Source organism: Fistularia commersonii, chromosome 34, assembly GCF_037954325.1.
Source record: "Fistularia commersonii isolate RoL2024-O1a breed Wild chromosome 34, RoL_Fcom_v1.0, whole genome shotgun sequence".
Taxonomy (NCBI): Eukaryota; Metazoa; Chordata; class Actinopteri; order Syngnathiformes; family Fistulariidae; genus Fistularia; species Fistularia commersonii.
The window spans coordinates 10,752,501-10,768,585 of NC_141317.1; the positions used below are offsets into that span (position 1 = coordinate 10,752,501).

Sequence of the window (16,085 nt, forward strand, 5' to 3'; positions counted from 1 at the left end):
GCCAATCACACCTCTGCCCAGGGCAGGAGGCGGAGCCAATCACACCTCTGCCCAGGGCAGGAGGCGGAGCCAATCACACCTCTGCCCGGGACAGGAGGCGGAGCCAATCACACCTCTGCCTGGGGTAGGAGGCGGAGCCAATCACACCTCTGCCCAGGGCAGGGGGCGGAGCCAATGTGAGGCGTCAGTTGGGTGAGGCTTCTGAACTGACTGAACCGGCAGCTGTGGGTCGTCCGAACCCTCATCCTGTCATTCACACCTACGGTCAGAACCTGGGGAGGACTGGCAGGAGAACCTGGAGAACCTGGAGAACCTGGAGAACCTGGGGAAACCCATCCCGATCCGAGCACCCGGAACCGTTCCCTTCCCGTCCTCCTCCGACCCAAGACGGGTCTTCGGCGCTCAGCCGTTCCTCTCCGGACCTTCTCCAGGCGGGCCGACAGAACGTCCGGGGAACCGCGGACCGACAACGCGACGAGTCCGAGAAAAGATGAGAAAAGACGACGGACGTAATTATCCGGCGGTCCGGATCTGGCGAGGAACCCCGAGGAACCCCGAGGAACCCCTGAGGGACGCCCCGCGTTCAGAGGAGAACGTGACGGAGCTCGTCCCGCTTCTGCGGTTCCTTCGGCGTGAACTTAGAAGCCCGAGGGCTGGGAGGAGCGGCGGCTCCGGCGCCTCTCCGGGCAGGAGACGCAAAAGTTGCGGCGGCGGCGGAAAGCAGAAGCGCTAATTAATGAAAAGGGGCGCCGCTAACGAGAGCCGCTGTCAATCAAAGCAAGAGAGAGAGAGAGACTTACTTGGTGCAGGAGGTCGCTCGCCCTCCTTTCATCCTCCAGGACGGACGGACGGGCGGACGGACGGACGGACGGACGGAGACGGAGAGGGAGGACGGACGAATGAGAGCAGACGGACGAGGCAGAGCGAGGACCAGGAGGGGAGGAGGCGCTATAATCCCATTATAGTGAACGACACATTGTTCAGGGAGAGAGAGACGCCGGCAAAGAGCGACACAGACAGCTGGTGCGCCGGGCTGCTGCTGAGGGGGAGGGGCTTAGAGGCGTGGAGGGGCGGGGCCACGAGGGGAGGGGCGGGGCCACGCAGTCTTTAATATTTAATCAGCTGTTTGAGGCGTGAAGGTGGAGAGAGAGGCTGTTAATCACGTCAACCCCGGGTGTTTGTGTGTGTGTGTGTGTGTGTGTGTGTGTGTGTGTGTGTGTGTGTGACATCACAGCCTCCGGACCAGACGTTTGAAGTGCAGGTGGAAATCCCTGGAAGCAGGAATAACACATGAGCGAGGAGCCGCTCCCTGATTGGCCGACGGGCCGGGGGTCATCGGGTCATTCCTGCTCTATCAGCTGCTCGGCTGGGGGGTGTGTGTGTGTGTGTGTGTGTGTGTTTGGGGGGATGATCCCAGTCTGCTGAGAAGCAGGATGTAAAGGAGATAACTGTCCTCCAAGAAGGAGAATCTTTAACAGCCTGTGATGGACCAGTTTGGATACCGTGATTAATAATCGATAATCAATGATCTCACAGGAGGCAGAGCTGGAGGTCGCAGAGATGAAGATGTTGAGCGACCAGGATGGAGAGGATCAGGAATGAGTCCATCAGAGGGACGACACATGCTAGATGTTCTGGACATAGAATGAGATGGTCGGTCACCGACAGAAGAGGGAGAGGGAGGATATTGGAGGTCTGGAGGAGGACCAGAGAGAAGATGGATGGACGTGGTGAGAGAGGAGATGAAGGTAGTTGTGTGAGAGAGAAGGATCCAGAACAGGGTGAGATGGAGAAGGTGGGTCGGCTGTGGACACCAGAGGAGAAGAAGAATGAATGATCTTGGCTCCAGCTTGACAGCTCCGTCTTTGGACATGTAGAACCTTCACTCAGACCTGAAAGAAGTCCTTTCAGAGCAAATCCACATCTGACCCCCCCAGGCCCCCCAGACCCCCCAGACCCCCAGACCCCCAGACCAAGGCTGGGATAAAGGCCTGGTTTCACCTGCCACTTCCTGACAAAAGACAGGGAGCTGCTCTCTGATTGGCCGAGTAGAGACGACATCACAGGGTCAGATGGACCAAATCCCCCCCCCCACACACACACACACACACACACACACACACATCTGAATGTGCTCCCTCAGCTCCTGGGGCGTGTGACTAATCCCAGGGTGTGAGGATTTAATCACCGTCATTACAATGACAATACAAGTCGCTGGCGGCGCCGATCAATACCGATCAATGCTGATCAATGGGCCGACACCGGCCAGCTCCATCCTGGTTTCTCCACCGATCCATTGGTAAAGGATCAATAATTGATCAATATGTCATCCACTTCTGCTTGCCGTTCCTGCTCGTTCCACCGTCAACCTACATTTTATTTAGAAAATCCATCTCCAGAACATTCCAGGAGGATCTTCTCAAAATAAGAGACTGGTTTGATAATGAAAGCCTGTCTTTGAAGAGAACGTTTCAAAATAAAAAAAAATACATTTTTATTTCATTTTAATGTTAAATACTGATGAGTATCATTAAATCTTGTTGTATTTAAAAGCCGTCTCCCCTCCACACTCAGGTGAGTTTCCTGGGATCTGATTGGTCGGCAGCTGACAGGTCACAGCAGGTGACGACAGTCAGACATGGCAGGTTGTCATGGCAACCATTAAATGTGATGTGAAGATGGCGTGAAATTGTATGTGTGTGTTGAGTGTGTTTTATCGTACTAAATGTGTGTTTGACCTGAGGAAATTGAGTGTGTGCGTGTGTGTCTGTGTGTGTGTGTGTGTGTGTGTGTGTGTGTGTGTGTGTGTGTGTGTGTGTGTGTGTGCGTGCGTGTGTGCGTGTTAGAGCTCAGCTGGGAGAGTTTGTGTCCAGTTCTCATCAGGAGCCTCATGTAATATTAATCACACACACACACACACAGCACAGGTCACATGCACCACTGCGTACACACACACACACACACACATCAATCAAAAACACAAAGAGCAAACACGCACAGGCCCAGCCTGAGGTGTGTGTGTGTGTGTGTGTGTGTGTGTGTGGCCAGCTGGCGGGGCAGCAGACGACGGCGTTGCGTCTCTGATCGGTTTCTTTCCTCCAGTTTTTCGTTCGCAACGGCAAAAACAAAGAGTGAGTGTTTTTCGACCAATCAGAGCCCTCGTCTCGTTACAGGCGCCATAAAGGGGCGGGGTCTAAAGTTCACATGTCAATCCAGCCTTTGATGTTCTTCTTTGAAGTCGACGCTCCAAAGATATCAAACAAATGTAATTACACCGTTATTACACGATATCAAAGTGTGTAATGGTTATTACACAGTTTCCTGCAAACTCAGGACAGTAGAAAGTGAAAAACATTGTTCTGCCGACTGCAGGTCCACCGTTCCTGCAAACATCTGTCTGAATGTTTCCTGCAGCTCGACGCCGTTTAAATAAGGATGCAGGGCTTCCCACATCAGTCAGGGTCACACACACACACACACACACACACACACACACACACTCGTGTGTCACCAGGGAAACAATAAGATGAAACTGTGCACAAAAATCCATCAAGGTCGTGTAAAAAAATCAATATGGCGGCCAAAGGTAGCCCCAAGCCCGAGGTCCTCGGGAGCCGCGTGGACATCCGAGGGGTTGGTTTGTCCTCCTGCTTCACGTGGGTTCGAAAACACTCCGATCCACTTGTAATAACACAAACACTGTGTAATTACACTGTAATAACAAAGAGTGCTTTTAGAACAACTTTCTAACTGGAACCCTGGCAGAACCCAATATTATGTTTCTAGATCACTGCATCGCATGACAAGCCCAGTGTCTGTGTGTGTGTGTGTGTATGTGTGTGTGTATGTGTGTGTGTGTGTGTTGTTTATCAGTTATGTGAGGCTTTTCAGCAGAAACAAAAGATGAAGGACGAGTGAAGAGGCTTTAAGGGGGGAGGTGGAGCTGGAGGCGGGGGGGAGGCGCGCGCGTGTGTGTGTGTGTGTGTGTGTGTGTGTGTGTGTGTGTGGGTGGGTGGGGGGGCTCCAGTGAGCGTGAAAAGCAGCTTGTAGATCGGAGGCACCGAGGCGCAGTAATGAATGGAGGCGGGGGGGTGAAAGGTGACGGCTGTAATTGGGGGGAAATGTGGCTGATGGACGGAGACACTGGGACTCTGTTTGACCACAGGACTCGTCGGGGGGCCGGAGGGTCCGGAGGGTCCGGAGGGTCCGGAGGGTCCGGAGGGTCCGGGGGTCCGAACCCGGGTCCACACAGAACCGGCCTCCGGCCCGGGCTTTTAATTTGAAAGGAAGAAAAACCGGACGGGCTGATTTCCCCCCCGACCGGCCTCCGATCACCAATACGGTTCAATGATCGAGCCGAAGTTTCACTGGTGCGACGCCTCCTTATTCAAACCGCTGTGTTCCGTTACCACGGCAACGTAATAGAAAACCAGCAGGAGTTCTCAAACAACAAACACTATTTAAAAGACATATGAATGGGGGGGGAGGAACTGCACCCACACACACAACCACAGGAGAGCCCAAGCGTGGATGCCACGTGACATCACAGTGACATCACAGTGACGTCACAGTGACGTCACAGGGTTCATCAATGCCGCAGCGCCACAGCAGCGGGGCAAGGAACACACACACACACTCCTTGAAACCAACCAATCAAATTTTGCCCCGCCCTTTACTCTTCGGGCAGCTGTTTGAGATAACGGTTGCCGTGGCGACGGAGGGCATCGCACCACTCACCTGATGCTGGGGTGGCTCTGTCGCGGGGAAGACGAGCGGCGATCTTCTTCATCAGGAGGACGTTTCCTGTGGTGTACAAACACAGACGGGCGTCAGCCGCCACCTCCAGCGTATGGTTTTCAAAATAAAAGCCCCTCCTGGTTCCCGGTCGGATCCCTTTAGCATGGCAGCTTTAGCATGGCGGCTTTAGCATGGCGGCTTTAGCATGGCGGCTTTAGCATGGCAGCTTTAGCATGGCGGCGGCTCCTTTGCAGTATTCTTGCAGTAGAAGTACTTGACGCGCACGCGTACGTTCTTCCTCGCCACCTCCGGGTTCTTCCTCCCTCATCATCATCTCTTTATCAGCCATCTGGCGTGAAGGTCAGCGGGGAGGTCAAGCAATGAATCACTTCCTGTTTGCCTGCCGGAGCGTCTAATGAGGTGACGGGCGACGCGGCGCCCAGAGCTAATCAATCATGGCAGATATTGATAGATGATCCGCGCAGGCGGTTGCTCGGGCTCATCCAATCGGCCGCTGATGATGAATGTTCTGGGACTTGGACCCGGGGGGGCGGACAATGGAGGACGGGGGGGTTGGAGAACGCAACCCCCACCCTGCTAGTTAGCTTAGCACAAAGCGCGGTTCCACCATCCAACACACACGGCCTGTGAGCTCACTGAGCTCCTCAGGCGAGCCTCAAAACCCAGAGCATCCGGTGCTTGAAGGGTGATCTGGAGGTTCTGCTGGGGTTCTGCAGGACTCCTTTGGTTCTAGTCAACTAGTCAACCCTCACCTGCCGTGGAGTCCAGTAAGGGGTCAGGAGAAGCTCTGGCCAACACCGCCGCCATGCTAAGGGAGGGGTTCTTTAGCTTCCTGCCGTCTCTCTCGCTGCCTCGTCCTCGTCGGCTGAAATGACTCAGCAGGCGCAGACAGGAAGTCACCGGATGGGCAGGAAGTGGAAACCCTGCACAAAAACAGCTCCGGCTGCCAGAGGGTTCGGGGCTGTTAGCTTTAGCAGCCCTTTAGCGGACTAGCAGCAACCTGTTAGCTTACTCCTGGCGGACTTTTGGACATCTGCTAACTGTCTGCTAGCTGCTAGCAGTCTGCTAGCATGTGAACCTGCCAGATGATGAAATCAAGCGGTTTCTCTGCGTTTCGTCAGCAGCCTGTAATTGAGAGAAACATCCTTCAAAGTCTGGAGGCACAAACTTGAAGGAGGGGTTCAAGGGTCACATGATCATCTGCAGGTCACGCTGAGTGTGTGTGTGTGTGTGTGTCTGAGCGTGATGCTATCAGACGCACACCAAGGGGAGGAGAATGGATCCTTGATTTCAAATGAAGCGTAATTCAGTGACTGGAGCCCAAGGGAAAAGGTCAAAGGTCAAAGGTCACGGCCTCACAAGTCAAGCCCCTGGATTCTCCACGGTCCAACCATCTGCGGTCTAACGGCTAAAAGGCAGACGCGGGGGAAAGAGTTCGATTGACGCTCGTGAGGTCCTCGGCCTAAGGAGCGGAGCGGAGGACAAGAGCGACATGCTACATGCTACATGCTAGCGTGCTGCGATGACATCATCCAGCGAGTGAAGCACCTGATGAGGACATTGTTACCAGGACCTGGAAATGACTTCATCTCCATCTGTCAGTGACACATGGCTGTAGACCCACCTCATGAAATAAGACACAGCTATGCTAAGCTAAGCTAAGCTAAACTAAGCTAAGCTAAACTGTTCCTGCTGTTTCCACTGATCCTACTGATCCAGCACCACTTGTTTTCTGTGCAGAGACAGATAATACCAGAGCGTCCAAATAGGCCACCAGTCCATTTAATCCCCATTAAACCTGACACACACACACACACACACAAACACACACACACACACACACACATGCACATGCACACACACTGTAGATTAGGCTGCCTGCCTTCATTCACTAATCTGTGGAGTTAATCTGATGGTCGTTACTGTGCAAACTGAGACATTATAGAGCAGTAATCTGCATATATAGCACACAAACACACACACACACACACACACACACAGTGGACCGTATGTGCTGCAGCCTTTTAATGCTGATTCTCTCCCACTTGTATCTGCAGATTGCCACACGAGAGGCGGCGTGAGTGTGTGTGAGTGAGTGAGTGTGTGTTTTTGTAACACGATGCGGGTTCTATTTAAGTTCTGTTGACGTTCTATAGGGATCCTCCATCTTATCCGAGGCTTCTCCCCCTCTGGTTGCCGCTGCCTCGCTGGTAAGTGACGCCAGCGCTAACTAGCAGGTAGAAGATCAGGCCGCGGCCAGCGCAGGTGCAGGAACAGCTTCGGGGAGCCAACGCCGTCCTTTGGGTCAAGATGTGTAGCAGATACATCAAAACAATAGAAAACCGCACCACATTTCCCTGTTTGTATCTTTTTCTTCTTCTCTCGGCTTTTCCCTTCAGGTGTCGCCACAGCGAGTCCACTTTCTCCATCTAACCCTATTCTCTGGATCCTCCTCTCTCACACCAACTACCTTCATATCTTCTCTCACTACGTCCATAAACCTTCTCTTTGGTCTTCCTCCAGACCTCTTGCCTGGCAGCTCCAACTCCAGCATCCGTCTACCAATATATTCTCCATCCCTCCTCTGTCCATGACCCAACCATCTCAGTCTGGCTTCTCTGACCTTCTCTCCAAAACATCTAACATGTGCTGTTCCTCTGATAGACTCATTCCTGATCCTCTCCATCCTGGTCACTCCCAAAGAGAACCTCAACATGTTCATCTCTTCAACCTCTAGTTCTGCCTGCTGTCTTTTCGTCATTGATTCCCTGTTTTTATGAAACTGTAAAAAAAAAATACAAAGTCACGGTGGTGCGTTGCTAAGCTAACAGAAGAGCTGCACTGTTTGTCGTCAGCCGTTAACAGTCATCAGATGCTACTTCTGCAGCAGCGGGTTGTCGACGTCCTCGCAGGAGAACCTCCAGCGGCTCCTGCCTGTGGCGTCTCAGAAAACTGGTGGAAGCTAACTGGAGGTTAGCTTTAGCTGCACCATGAGCTCTGTCAGCAGCTTAGCTTAGCCTGGCTAAACGCAGCAAAGCATCCAGAGAGAAGCGGCGTGAACACGGCCGAGGATCCTGAGGAGGTGGTCCCCTCTTCTTGTCCCTGTTAGCAGTAGCCTAGCATCAGTCCTTCTGTTTGGAAAGAAGTTGCACCCAAACGCAGAGTAGCTGCATTAGAGGATAAACTGTACCGAGGCCACGTACAGCTAGCGGGGGGGCAAAGCTAACACCAGAAACACCCATACGTTATCATGCCAGCATGCATTGAGCTAGTAAAACCAGTAAAACCAGTAAAACCAGTAAAACCAGTAAAACCCTAACCCTGACCCCTGGGTTAAATATACCATTATTAATGGTGATAATACTTTGTCTCCTACGAGAATTAAAGCACAAAAAAAGCATTTGAAGGACGGCTTGTCCTCACAGGGGGGCTACTTTCACCAGGTGTGTGAAGGTGGTGACAAACACAACGGGTGCAGGAGAGGGAGATGAAGGAGGGATGGAGGGAAGGATGGAAGGAAGGAAGGAAGGAGGGAAGGAAGGAAGGAAAGAGGGAAGGAAAGAGAGAGGAAGGAAGGAGGAAGGATGAAAGGAAGGAGGAAGGATGAAAGGAAGGAGGAAGGATGAAAGGAGGAAGGAGGGAAGGAAGGTTCGGACAGAAACATTAACTGTTTCTAAGTTGGGATGTAACACATGTCTGAAGAACAGCTGCAGGGACACGTAGCAATTACACACACACACGCCCATATAGACACACACACATAAAGAGACAGACACACTCACGCACTTAGACACACACACACACACAATACACACACTGAAAGTCACAGACACACACAGTATATAATCCACAGTGTGACACCACATTATTCTGTCTATAATCTGGGGATTTAAAGGCACAGCGTCTGAACCCTAAAATCACTCACTCACACACACACACACACACACACACAGACACACACACACACACACACACACACTTTCACACACACACGTAAAAGTCAAATTTAGAACAGGGTTCTGTGTTCCCCAGGGCAGAGGAACCCCGGGATGGTCAGTCTGATGGTCTGAAGGTGTGTGTGTGTGTGTGTGTGTGTGTGTGTGATAGTGTGAAGGTGAAGCGGTTGCAGTCTGAGCTCCTCCACCCAGAGAACACACTCCCAAACCCCCTACAACTAAACTGTTTCCATGGCAACCAGCCCCTTCTCCTGCTCTCCTTCACGATTAACTACATAAAACATTTAAGTAATGTTTGGATATGTGTGTTCACACGCGCACACACGCACACACACACACACACACACACACACACACACTCACACGGGTTCCCATTGAGCTGTAGGACATTTTATCCAGTCACTCGGGAGTCATGTGACGGCGCCAAGAATGGACCAGAAACTTCTCAGGCTTTGTGGGGTTAACACACACACACACACACACACACACACACACACACACACACACACACACACACACACACACACACACACACGTCAAAGTGCAGCCGAGGAGGAAAGTTTGAAAAGAGGTTTGAGGATAAAAACAGACAGAGAGCAAGGAAGCAGGGAAGGAAGGGGCGGGGCCTGGACAGGAAGTGGACATGGTGGGACAGAAAACAGCACCAGCAACTTCCTCTGCATCACACACACACGCACACACACACACACACACACACACACACACACACACACATGCCTCCAGCTCAGGACAAGACCCATCTGCTGTTGTGTTTCTCTTTGAACGTTCATTCTTTTTTGAATGATACTGAGAGCTGCCATCAGCAAGCAATAATACACCAATCTATTATAACACACACACACACACACACACACACACACACACACCACACACACACACACACACACACACACAGGCTGCTGTAATAGAGGCCACTGAATCCATGGCTCATGTTAGACGGACCAGACCTGGTCCAGGTCCAGGACCTGGTCCAGGTCCAGGTACAGTCTTGGTCCTGGTTCTGGACTCAACTGACTTTCACCTCAATATCAAAGAGAATGTTTTAGAGCAGACAATTGGATCTCACACACACACACACACACACACACACTCACACTCACACACTCTCTCACTCTCTCTCTCTCTCTCTCTCACACACACACACACACACACACATACACACTCACACACACACACGGGTTGGTATTACTATCATTCCGGGGTCTCTGTCGCTTCGCCGTCAGCCATTCTCTTCATCACCATGGTTACCTCACCATCTCCATGGCAACCTCAACCATCAGAGCATTAACCATGAAGGGTTTTATTTCTCCCTCGCCGTCCCGCAGTGTGGACTCTCGGCACCACACCCGGACCTGCACCGGGTCCTGCACCCGGACCTGCACCGGGACCCGGCCGAGACGGGGCCGGGTCTTGCACCAAGAACAGTAAGCCGAAACCGGGCTCCTTGCCGGGCCGGGCCCGGCTGGAGGGGTCCGAGCTGGAACCGGTCCTCACATCAGAATCCACTTCATCTGAACCTGGTCCCCCATCCTATGTATGAACCCGACCCAAAGCGAAGGAAGCGGGTGGAGAACCGGACCCAGGACCACACACACACACACTCTCACACCAGCTGTGTTTAATCCAGATAGAGGTCTGGTTCTGGAGAGCTCAGGACTCTCCAGGTTCTCCAGGTTCTCCTGGTTCTCCATCTCCAGTCCACAAATAGCCCTGGAGTGTGAGAGGGTGAACCGTTGGGTGATTGACAGCTGATCCTCCAGATTAAGCCCCGCCCCTCTCCTAAATGGCGCTGTGATAGGCTCCGCCCCCCCCGCCACGAGTCACCAGGACCACAGAATACCTAAAGTTCTGCTGTGGAGCCCTGGACCAAAGCTGGGGTCCTGGACCGGAACCCGGGCCGGAGCCAGGACCCCTGGGCTTCTCACAGAGGCTCAGACCCACGCCTTCCTCCATCTGACTCACACACACACACACACACACACACACACATACACACACACACACACAAAGTTCCTGGAAAACTTCCTGCAGTGTAAACTATAGCACACACACACACACGCACACACACAGGCACACACATGCACACACGCACACACATGCACACACACAGGCACACACATGCACACACACAGGCACACACATGCACACACACACACACAAAGCGCTATGTGTGTCTGCAGCAGTGAGACAGGATGAGGACGTCCTCCTTCAGTGGACATGCAGGTCTGGTCTGGGTTCAGGTCCACCACCGGGTCGGGGTCCTGTCAGTTCAGTTCAGGTCCTGCACTGGGTCATGTCAGGTCAGGCAGATTCTGGCCCCGGTCCGGGTTCTGGTCCGGGTTCCGGTCCAGTGAATGGTTGACTTTCTCAGATTGAGAATGTCCTCACAGAGACTGAGGAACAGGCGGAGTGTGTGTTGCCTCCGCAGGGAGCAATCGAGAGAAACCAGCCGCTTTATGGATTATTAATATCACCTGCAGCTACACACACACACACACACACACACACACACACACACACAGGAACAGTCGCACACACAGCCAGGCATCCACACACACACACACACACACTCAAAGCAGTGTGCTCTGAACCACTCGGGGGATGGGGAGCTCGGGGGGGGGGGGGGGGGGGCAGCAGTTGGTGCGATCAAGGACACTTTATTCACACTTGACGCTCTGTGTGTGTGTGTGTGTGTGTGTGTGTGTGTGTTATTCTAATCTGTTTGGAGGCCACGCCCTAATCTGGGATCAACAATGGATCCCCCCTTCAGGTCTTTGTGGGTTCCTTGTCTGTTCTTCTGGCGTCCTGCTGTCGGGTCAGAACATGGAGCGCCCCACAGTCTGACCCTGCCGCTGAAGGCCACTTCAGCTCCAGGACCCGGTCCCGGGACCCGGCGTGGGACCCGGGTCTGAGGCGGCCCCAAACAACCAGTACAAACACCAGAAGCTCTGGAAACACCTGGCCGTGTTAGCTTCAAACACCAGACCACCGCTTCTTCTCGCTCAGCAAACATCAAACCATGTTAGCGGCCGAATACAACACCAGACCAGAGCGGACCCACCTTCTCACAACAGCCTCCGTTAAACGCCTGACTACACGGGAGCAGGTCTGCACTGACACGGGAAGATGGGGACAATTCAATGACCGGACCGTCGTCCTTCAATTCTTTGGAAACGCCGACGACGTCAAACACCCGTCGGTGCTCAGCGGATCATCTCCTGCCTCGAGATCGGGCCAATAGAAACGCCGACTGTTTGAGAGACGGGTGTAAACACCAGACCATACATGGGTTCTATTGAAATGTGACGGGAGGGCGTCCCGGTCCGGACCCAACCAGGACACCGGCGGCTCCACGCCGACAGAGAAGGAGGTCCAAGACCTGGCGAGGCTCTGGCAGGTGAGCGGCCGGCGAGCTCCACGCCGACGGAGGAGTCGCTGACGGCCAAGGTCGGTGCCGGCAAGTCCGACGGGGGACGCCGGGAGGCTTCCCTCGGCAGGCGGGGCTACCGGTCCACCGCCAGCGGGAGAGGAGAACGCCTGGCGGTGGAGCCGGAGCCTTCCGGTCGACGCTCGCCTCCTGCCAGAGGCGTCCAGGAGGACCAGAGAAGCCGTCCAGGAGGAACCACCGGGAAAAAGCCCAGAGAACCGTGACGCAACACCCGACCATGAGATCAGCTCGACAGAAACACCAGGCTGTGGATCAATTCTATGAAAACGCCGGGTATTTCTAAACATCAGACTGCGGTGGGTCTGCTCCATGAGACACCATCACAGATCATTTCTGTGGAAATACCAGACTCTACTGAGCTGGTCCAGATAAACACCTGGCCGTATTAAAGCAGGCCTTCACAGACACGGTGGGCGTGGGAGCTCAGTTCTACCAAAACACCAAAGTACATTAGGAGACGTCTAGATAAACACCAGACTCTAGAAGATCACGTGTCTCTAAACACCAAACTATATTCCATCAGGTGCCTGAAGAATTCCATCCAAACCCCCGATGTTAGATCAGGTCTGAAGGAAGCGCTTTCATTCGGAAGCGTAAAAACACCAGACTGTGCCGTCTCACGCCGTGGAAACTCCAGGCCTCATCGATCACGTCTACTGGAACGCCAGACAAACACCAGGACCTCATAGACCCTGTCCATACAAACACCAGACTTTAGTAGTGCGTCAACAAACACACCAGGACCTCGTAGCTCCTTTGTCTACAAACACCAGACTTTAGGATCATTTCAGTACAAACACCAGAACCGAGCAGATCCTTCCCACACAAACACCAGACTGAAGAGGTTCTGCTTCAGACAGAACTTCTACAGGCTCTAAACAAGAAGCCGAGTCCGGTGCTCTTGTGAAGAGAGCAGCCGCGCGGCGCCGACACGACGCCGCGGCCGGGCGGACGGATCCTCGGAGAAGGTTTGCGTTCCTTCGGCTCCGTTCGCTAAAATATGGAAAACAGATGTTTAGACGAGGAGCCGCAGACACACGCCACGCTTTGTAGCAGTTTATGCAAAACAACGGGAACAAAACCAGTCCTGATTCAGACGGGGATCAAGTGCACACACACACACACACACACACACACACACAAACACACACACTTGCCTGTGAGTTACATGTTCTCACACACTGAAACACACACACTGAAACACACACACACCTCCCTGAGGGTTGTGTGGTTCGGCAGCAGGCGGCTCAGATCCCCGAGGAATCGAACCGGCAACTCTTTCATCTGCAGGAACAGATGAATCACACACACACACACACACACGCACACACACAAGTCCTTTGAAGTGGTGCTGCCTCTGGATTGGTCCAGGATTGATCATATTAAAGGGTCAGTTCACTCGCTTCAGTCAGAGCTGCTGGTATGTGTGTGTGTGTGTGTGATTACTGTGCGTTACCGACATGCACACGAACACACAGATCTGAGAGTCTTTCATGAGCCCAGAGCTCACAGCGTCAAACAGTTGTTTCAGTGAGAACCACCGGCTGCTGCTGTTGTTGTTGTTGTTGTTGTTGTTGTTGTTGTTGGCGAGGAGGCGGAGCCAGGTGGGGGGGGGCATGGGCATTAGCCGGGGGGGGCACGAGGCAGGGGCGGGGAGGACGCCGTCAGCAGGTTCATTCCTTGATGACATCAGCGCCGTGGTTAAAATGTCACCCTTGAATGGTTCTTTGTGCTGGACAGGAAGTGGGTTTCCACACCGCCGCCATCGCCACACATGGTTCTTTCTGTTTTCTTAATTTTCTGACACGTCTCTCGGTCCGACAAGCAGAACCTCGGCCCGGGGCGTCCTCCTCCCCCCGCCTCCGTCACCTCCACCGGCCTCGCAGAGCCGGAGGGAGGCCAGGACCACAAACACGGCAGAGGAAGAAAACCAAAGCGGCGGCTAAATGAAACGCATTGTTTGCAGTCCATGTTTGAGGGGACGAGTCATCTGACACGCACACACACATACACACACACACGCACACACACACACACACACACACACACACATACACACACGCACACACACACACACACACACACACACACACACACACACACACACACACACACACGCACAGAGAAACGCTCACACAGCAGTGGAGGTATGCCTGCATTAATAATACATGTGATACATATACATACCCCCCCCAGGAGGCATGAACACACACACTCACACACACTTTGGTGTGTAAAGTTGAGTTAAGCAGATGGTCGGCAGATTGTATTAGAAACACATACACACACACACACACAGGGTTAAGGGAAACTTGGTCTCCATCTGCTGCTACCAGTCCTGGCTCTGCTTTGAGGAGCAACAAACCAGGAGGAGAAACACCAAACTGAAACCGAAAGCCAACAGGAAGCAGGATCTGGCGGACAGGAAGTGACTCCTGGACAGGAAGTGGGTTCCAAACGGAGCGCGAGGAGAACGCCGGCGTGGAGGTTTGAGGAGAACGCAAGGGTCTCAAGCCCTCAGTGTGAAATCTGCCCAAACACAGACCTGGGCCAGTGTGTGTGTGTGTGTGTGTGTGTGTGTGTGTGTGTGTGTGCCAAGGACAGACGTGTCCAGATTAACAGTGATTAAGGAGGAACATTAATCTGAATGTAAAACCCCTCAGATTAGTTCAATGGACGTTGGACTTTGGTCATCCTTGTCACACAGATGATGATGTCACCAGTGGGGCCGTGTGACCTGATGACATCACCGTGCTCGATCCGAGGACGCCGTCACATAACCCAGATTCATTTTGAAGAGCACGTCCATCGTATCCCCGTGTTTCGTGTTTCCTTCACACGGGAAGTGACTTGTACTCACTGCTTCCGGGGCCGCAGTTTCAAAATGGCCCCGGGGCGGAGTGTGTGTGTGTGTGTGTGTGGCGGAGAAACGGCGTGAAAACCCGCAGGAAACGACCAGGAGACCAGCGAGAAATCGCACCGCAAACGCGGAGGCGGATCGACGGGAGGCCACGATGCCCCGCGGGGCGCCGCTCCGGACGTGGATCTGGTGAGACCGGTTCTGGAGCCAGGAGGATCTGCCGGGCCTCAGAGGCTCCAGACGGGTTTCAGCACGAAGACAAACATCCAGAACGTCTGGATTCCTGAACGTCCTGAAGGTCACCTGACCTGACCTGGGGGGAGGGGGAGCACGCGCTGTGACGTCACAGCTGTAGAAGTAGGAGCCCCCCAGGCCAAAGCAACTCACACACTCAAACACACACGCACACGCGCACACTCCTCGCACCTTTGCTGCGTCTCTCGAGTTTACCGGTCACGTGACCGGACGTCAAACAGGTGACCGCTAACAGCCCGTGTGTGTGTGTGTGTGTGAGCACGCGCGTGCTTGCACTGGAATGTCAGCTATGTGCGCGGCGGGCCAAACGCGGGCACGGCTCGCCGGAGGAGGGAAACGCGGCTCGGACTCAAACCTGCGACCGCACTTCGGCACAAAAAGCGCAACTTCCCGCCCGGCCGCCGCCCGCCGCCCGCCGCCCGCCCCGAGGACCGGCGGCGGGCGAACCGGGGCGAGGGAGGGGCGGGCGGTCGAGCGGTGGCGGCCGAACCGACGGGCTTCGTCCGGAGTTCCGAAAACTTCTACAGTCACTTTCCGGTAGAGAGCCGGAGCCCCGGTAAACCGGAAACTTATAAAGCGACGGCTTTGTGAAGGCGGTCCGGCGCGCCGCCGCCGCCCGACACGCCCGGCTCACACGAGCTCCTGTCTCCCCGCGGCCGCGGCGGCGCGCGGACCGGGGGACACGCACGCGTGTGCGTGTGGGGGGTCACCGGGACCCGAGGCGGACTCACCTGGACGCGCGGGGCCGCCGGAGTCCGCCTCGGCCCGGGAAGTTCCGGAGCGACGC

At 54.1% G+C, this 16,085-nt stretch overlaps 1 protein-coding gene across 1 annotated transcript in view; it reads right to left on the bottom strand.

Annotated features, from left to right (window-relative positions):
* Positions 1-16,078, bottom strand: part of plxnb3 (plexin B3) — a 40,971-nt gene extending 24,893 nt beyond the window's left edge. Inside the window, 2 exon segments of the mRNA XM_086142108.1 lie at positions 4,738-4,803; positions 16,030-16,078. The gene's annotated coding sequence lies outside the window, so the exon portion shown is untranslated.
* Between the last annotated feature and the right edge of the window lie 7 nt (positions 16,079-16,085).